This window comes from Globicephala melas, chromosome 6, assembly GCF_963455315.2.
Source record: "Globicephala melas chromosome 6, mGloMel1.2, whole genome shotgun sequence".
In the NCBI taxonomy this organism is placed as follows: Eukaryota; Metazoa; Chordata; class Mammalia; order Artiodactyla; family Delphinidae; genus Globicephala; species Globicephala melas.
The window spans coordinates 75,591,916-75,599,073 of record NC_083319.1 but is presented as its reverse complement, the minus strand read 5'-3'; positions in this window follow the sequence as shown (position 1 = coordinate 75,599,073).

Sequence of the window (7,158 nt, the reverse complement as noted above, 5' to 3'; positions counted from 1 at the left end):
AATAATATTAATACAATCTAAGTTGAAGTTATTCCTTCCAGGTCCCCAGTATAGGTGTCCAGTATGAAAGTGAAAGTGTAAGGAATCTAAACCCCTTAATCTGAAAAACAAATAAGATTGACACTTTTACTCCAGGAAAACAAAATTAATTCATAAATGTAATAGTTGAGTTGAAAGGTTTCTCTAGAAGAAGACTGATTCATTGCATTGCTAAGATTCTCAGAGAAGAAACCCAAACTTCATATAATGCTGGAAGTTAAAAATGAGACCTCTATGGTCTATCTCTGTAGTGCTGCAGGTCAAACAGGAAGACAGTGAATGTCACTCTTCTCTAATACTATTTTGGTTTTTACATGGAATTGTACCAATTGATATTTCTTGTGTCATCTGCAGGGTGCAGGTTAAAGTACCAAAAGCAGTTCACCACCCCCACGTGACACACACTATCCACTGGACTTTCTGAATCTATCATCGCAACAACACTATGAGGCAGGTATGTTTAATTCCATTTTACAAATGAGGAGACTAGAGCTTAAGGAAGTATAATACACAGCCTGTGGTCACTCGGTTAAGCTGGATTTCATCCCAAACAGTTACCAGAGTTGTCCTGTGGCACAGCTCCTGGGACAGTTCCTCCATGTAGCAGGTACTCAGTGCTGTTGAATTGGAGGGAGGGGAAGGAAGCAAGTATTACATACAGGCTTACTAGCACTCTGCAGTGCCCAGGTGTGATTCCCTGCTTTGCTACTTGGAGAAGTTACTTAACCTCTCTGAGGCTCATTTGTTAAATATTTGAAATGAGGACATGATGATAACCTCATGATTGTTAAGAGGACCTAAATGAGGGCTTCCGTGGTGGTGCAGTGGTTGGGAATCTACCTGCCAATGCAGGGGACACATGTTTGAGCCGTAGTCTGGGAGGATCCCACGTGCCGCGGAGAAACTAAGCCCATGCGCCACAACTACCAAGCTTGTGCTTTAGAGCCCGTGAGCCACAACTACTGAGCCCTTATGCCACAACTGCTGAAGCCCATGTGCCTAGAGCCCATGCTCCGCAACAAGAGAAGCCATCACAATGAGAATCCTGTGCACCGCAACGAAGAGTAGCCCCCACTCGCCACAACTTGAGAAAGCCCACGTGCAGCAACAAAGACCCAACACAGCCAAAAATAAATTTAAATAAATTAAAAGAAAAAAAGAGGACTTAGTGAGACTATGTAAGGTACTTAGCTCAGTACCTGATGAGTGTTTCATATGCTCTTTTACCTAATCTGACAATCATTACCATTTAATCAGGGTGTTTAGAACATTTACATTTAATGTAATTATTGATATGGTTAGATTCAATCTATCATCTTGCTATTTGTTTTCTATTTGTACCATTTGTTCTTTGTTATTTTTTTCTTCTTTTTCTACTTTCTTTTAGATTGAGTATTTTTTTCATGATTCCCTTTTATCACTTTTGTTGGCTTATTAGTTGTAACTCTTTTATTTCAGTGATTGCTTTAGGGTTATAGTATATACATCTTTAACATACCCGTCTACATTCAAGTGATATACCACATGACGTACAGTTTAAGAACCTTACAATGAAAAACTTCTATTTCTCTCTTCTTGCCTTTGTGCTGTTGGGGCCTCACATTCTACATCTACATATGCTATAAGCTGCACGCTTACTATTTTTGCTTAAACAGCCAATTATCTTTTCAAGAGATTTAAAGATAAATATTCTAAATACCTCAATTAAAAGGCAGAACTTGTCAGATTGGATAAAAAAAACAAGTCCCAACTATATGCTACCAACAAAAACCACATGTAGAAAATAAAGGACAGATTAAAAGTAAAAGGGTAGAGAAAGATATACCATATTAACACCAATCAAAAGAAAGCAGGAGTGGCTATATTAATAGCAGGCAAACTGGTAAAGATGAACCGGTTTGCAGGGCAGAAATAGAGACACAGATGTAGAGAGCAAATGTATGGACACCAAGTGGGCAAAGCAGCAGGGGTGGGGGGAGATGAACTGGGAGATTGGGATTGACATATATACACTAATATGTATAAAATAGATAACTAATCTGAACCTGCTGTATAGCACAGGGAACTCCACTTCGCTGTACAGTAGAAACTAACAACATTGTAAGACTATACCCCAATAAAAAAAAATTAATAAAATCAGGCAAAGTAGATTTCAGAGCAATCCCTTTATCAGGGATAAAGATTATTTCACAATGCTAAAGGAGTCAATTCAGCACGAGGACACAAAAATCCTAATAACAGCTTCAAAATACTTGAAGTAAAAACTGATAAAACTATAAGGAGAAATTGACAAATCTACAATTATAGTTGGAGATTTGAAAACCTCTTTCAATGTTTGATAGAATAAGAAGACAGATTTTAGAGCTACATTATGCATAGGCTCAATTTTAATGAAAGACTTAACAGGAAAAAAAAATCTTAGTAAGGATATAGAAGACTTGAACAAGACTATCAACCAACTTGATGAAAATGACATTTATAGAACATAGCCATACCCAACAACTGTAGATTACACATTCTTTTCAAGAACACATGGAGGGGCTTCCCTGGTGGCGCAGTGGTTGAGAGTCTGCCTGCTAATGCAGGGGACACGGGTTCGAGCCCTGGTCTGGGAAGATCCTACATGCCGCGGAGCAACTAGGCCCGTGAGCCACAACTACTGAGCCTGCGTGTCTGGAACCTGTGCTCCGCAACAAGAGAGGCCACGATAGTGAGAGGCCCGCACATCGCGATGAAGAGTGGCCCCCACTTGCCACAACTGGAGGAAGCCCTCGCACAGAAACAAAGACCCAACACAGCAAAAATAAATAAATAAAATTAATTTAAAAAAAAAAAAAAAAAGAACACATGGAATGTGTACCAAGATAGACCACATTCTGAGCCATGAAACAAGTCTCCATAACATAAAAGGATTCAAGTCTTGCAAAGTATGTTCTCTTGACCACAGTGGAAATAAATTAGAAATCAATAACAGATATCTGGGAAAACCTCAAATAGTTGGAAACTAAATAGTAGTTTTAAAAGATTAGATAATTTCTAAATCATGTGTCTGGGGGATAAGAGGAAATGGATTGGAGAACAGAAAGGGATGTATCAGAATGTAGTGGAGTGATTTTTATGAAGACTGGAACTCATCCTGCCTTTGATGTCTCCCCTCTGCAACCCATTCTTCATATTGATAACAGCATGATCCTTCTAAGATTAAATCTGATGATCACTTCTGTTTAGTGGCTGTACATCACTCACAAATCTAAGTCCCAAATCTTTGCAACACAGTTTCTGTTCATCCCTCTAACCTCACTTTTCACTGTCTTACTTCTAACTTCTTAGTACATTCTTTTGTTGCGTCTGTTATACCATTTCTTTGCTTCTCTTTCTCCACCACTAGGCTAGACAACAAGATACATGTCTTCATTTTTGTATCTCAGTGTCTAGCATGGTATTGGGCACAGGGCGTGCTTCTAAAAAAGTTACTTCAATGAATATATTGAGTTTATTAAATATTATTTTCTTTGTCCTCTCCAAAAACAATTAGTTCTTGCAAAATAGGGAAATTACTTTCTTTTTGTAATCAGAAGCTTTTTTTCCCCCAGAGAGTCCATTAAAACTCAGCCTATGCACGACCCAGCTCTAAAATTTCAAAGATCTTAAGGCGGTGATTTTCAGTCCCTTCAAAGTAGTAAGACCTTGTCATTTTCTGTTTCTGCATTTGTGTCTCACTATCTCATCTCTTGCTGAAATGTTCTTTTTAAATGAATAGCTTGATAAATTGCTAAGCAGTTTTCATCAGACCCATTAGGACAGTGGTAAGTATCCATTTGTGGAACGTGGACATTCAAGAAATCTGATCCAGTATTTAGAAAATCATTCCTGAGCTCAGAGTTGGCTCAAACTGGCACCTTCTGGCATTTGCTTGTGGGTGGGGAATGTGGAATGCTTTGAAAGCTGAATGGATTTGTCAAGTTTTAAAACTCTCTTGTGGCTAAAGGAAAACAGCATTCATTGTTTAAAAACACCATTGTTTGTTTTTTCTCCTTTTCTGTTCTTTGGAACCTGAATCTGCAAAAAACGTTCACACCCAGCATTTTGCTTCATGTACCTCTTCTACTACATTTCTAGAGGACATGAGTGGCATGGAAACCTTTTTTTGTGATTACAGTGTTCAGAGCAAATTGAAAAACTCCTTTTTAATGCTCATACTGATTTTTATGGGAAAAGACACTATAGCTATCATTATAGGCAGAGAGTAGAGCTGATAGGAGCGTGAGTCCTGGAACCAGACCTCAAGGCTCAAATCCCTGTTTTTCCACTTCTTGGCTGTGTGACCTTGCGCAAGGTATTGAACGTCTCCGTGCTACCTCAATATCCTCCTCTATTCCACAGGAATAAAAGAACCTACATCACAGGATTGTTTGAAAAAATAAGTGGGTTGATACATGCAGAACGCCTGAAAGGGTAACGGGCACAGAGCAAGTGAACAATAAAATCTAGTTGCAGCTGTTGTCAGTGGTATCCGTGTCATTATCAGCATCATTAAGCAACTGAATATAAAGTTCCCATATCTGATTCTTAAACCACAACAATGCTACAGCTGTGATTCTAGGTGATACCACCTTAGTAGCCAGATTATTTTATTACTGTGAACCCATCACTGCCTGATCGCACAGAGTAGAGTGTCGCCCACGGAGAAGGTCATTCTAGGCCATGAAAGGTACTATCTGGACGCTTCACCCTGTGTTTCAAATCTCTCCGCTTTAGTTCCACTGGCGTTATTTCTGATCCACGTTAAATCAACAGCCCCCACTTCTGATCTTTTCACCCATTAACCGCCCTCCTTTCCATGCCCTTCCCCCACCCCAATCCGTTTTCTCCACAGAAGGCAGAGTGATCTTTCTAATATCATCTCCTCTTTGGCCTCACTCGCTTGCTTTAAAAAAACACTCCGTGGGCTTCCCTGGTGGCGCAGTGGTTGGGAGTCCGCCTGCCGATGCAGGGGACACGGGTTCGTGCCCCGGTCCGGGAACATCCCACGCGCCGCGGAGCGGCTGGGCCCGTGAGCCATGGCTGCTGAGCCTGCGCGTCCGGAGCCTGTGCTGCGCAACGGGAGAGGCCACAGCAGTGAGAGGCCCGCGTGCCGGAAAAAAAAAAAAAAAATCCTCCGTGACAAGCTTTGACACAATAGAAGGCCTGCCATCCTTGGGTGAAGCACAAGGGCCTTTGGGATCTGACCACAGGAAACCTCTCCACCCTTCTCTCTCGCCGCGCATCCCCTCACTCAGGGGCCCTGATGAGGTTTGTACTTCCCCACCCACCTTACTCTCATCACTGCTCTCGCTGCCCTTCACCTGGATGGACTTACTTGTCCATCAGGATTTACCTGTGTCTGGTGTCCTGTTCTTCCAGTCCCTTCCCTCAAGTTTGGATTTAGAGCCTCCAGACTTTAAGCTCCTTGAGGCTAGGACCATGTCTGTGCACTAGGTTACACCTAATTGTCTGGCACTTAATACGTTTATTAAGTATATGTTGAATTAGTTACCCTCCGTTCAGGGCTCTTGTAGGTCTCTATGCCTATAGGCCTAGCATAACACTTAACTCATTATTATCACCATTATCATGGGTTTGTTTGTCTCCATTAGACTGTGAGCTTCACACACGAGGTTGGGTCCTTGTCTTATATATCCTTGTGTCCCCAGCTTCCAGCATAGTACCAGCCATGAAACAGGAACTCAGCAGGTTCTGAAAGAATGAATGGTATCCACATACCGTTAATCTCAGTTTTGAAGTTTCTCCAAATTCTGAAGCAATAGGATTTATGGACCCCTCTTGGCAGTTCTTGGGTGTTATCCCAATGGTACCACTGACATTTTAAGCAAAAGTTTGTACATATGTATATTTTTCTGGGTGGTGGGGTCATAGCTTTCATCAGATTCTCAGAGGGGTTTCTGATTCCCCTCAAAGGTAGGAATCTATGTCCTAAAGAATTATATGTAAAAACCAGTTGTGAAATAAAATGTTTGCAAGGAATCAAAGCTACAATGTGTGTACTACCTTACACCGTTCAGAATGGCCATCTTTTTCTTTTCTTTTCTTTCTTTAATTTATTATTTAGGCTCTGCCGGGTCTTAGTTGCAGCATGCAGACTTAGTTGTGGCATGCATGTGGGATCTAGTTCCCCAACCAGGGAATGAACCTGGGCCCCCTGCACTGGGAGCACAGAGTCTTACCCACTAGACCACCAGGGAAGTCCCCAGAATGGCCATCTTTAAAAAGTCTACAAATAACAAATTCCGGAAAGAGTGTGGAGGAAAATGGAACTCTCCTACACTGTTGGTGGGAATGTAAATTGGTGCAGCCACTATGGAAAACAGTATGGAGGTTCCTCAAAAAACTAAAAGTAGAGTTGCCACATGATCCAGCAATTCGTCTCCTGGCCATATATCTGGGCAATACTATAACTCAAAAAGATACATGCACCCGTATGTTCATGGCAGCACTATTCACAATAGCCCCAAGACATGGAAACAACTTAACCATCCATCGAAAGATGAATGGATAAAGAAGATGAGGTATATATATGTACACACACAAATATATGAATATTACTCAGCCATAAGTAAGAATGAAAATACCATTTGCAGCAACATGGACGGACCTAGAGATTATCATATTAAGTAAGTTAGAAAGAGACAAATACCATATGATATCACTTATATGTGGAATCTAAAATATGACACAAATGAACTGATCTGTGAAAGAGAAACAGATACAGAGAACAGACTTGTGGTTGCCAAGGGGAAGGGATGGATTGGGAGTTTGGGGTTAGCAGATGCAAACTCTTATATACAGGATGGATAAACAACGAGGTCCTACTGTATAGCACGGGGAACTGTATTCCATATCCTGTGATAAACCATAATGAAAAAATACGAAAAAACATGTACATATTTATATATAACTGAATCGCCTTGCTGTACAGCAGAAATTAACACAACATTGTAAATCAACTATACTTGAATAAATATTTTTTAAAAAAAGGAAAGAAAAACCATGCACGCACAAAAGATGTTTCCAAGGTAGTCTGATGAATAAGCCCATGTGGCCCGAGGAGGTAGAGGGCTT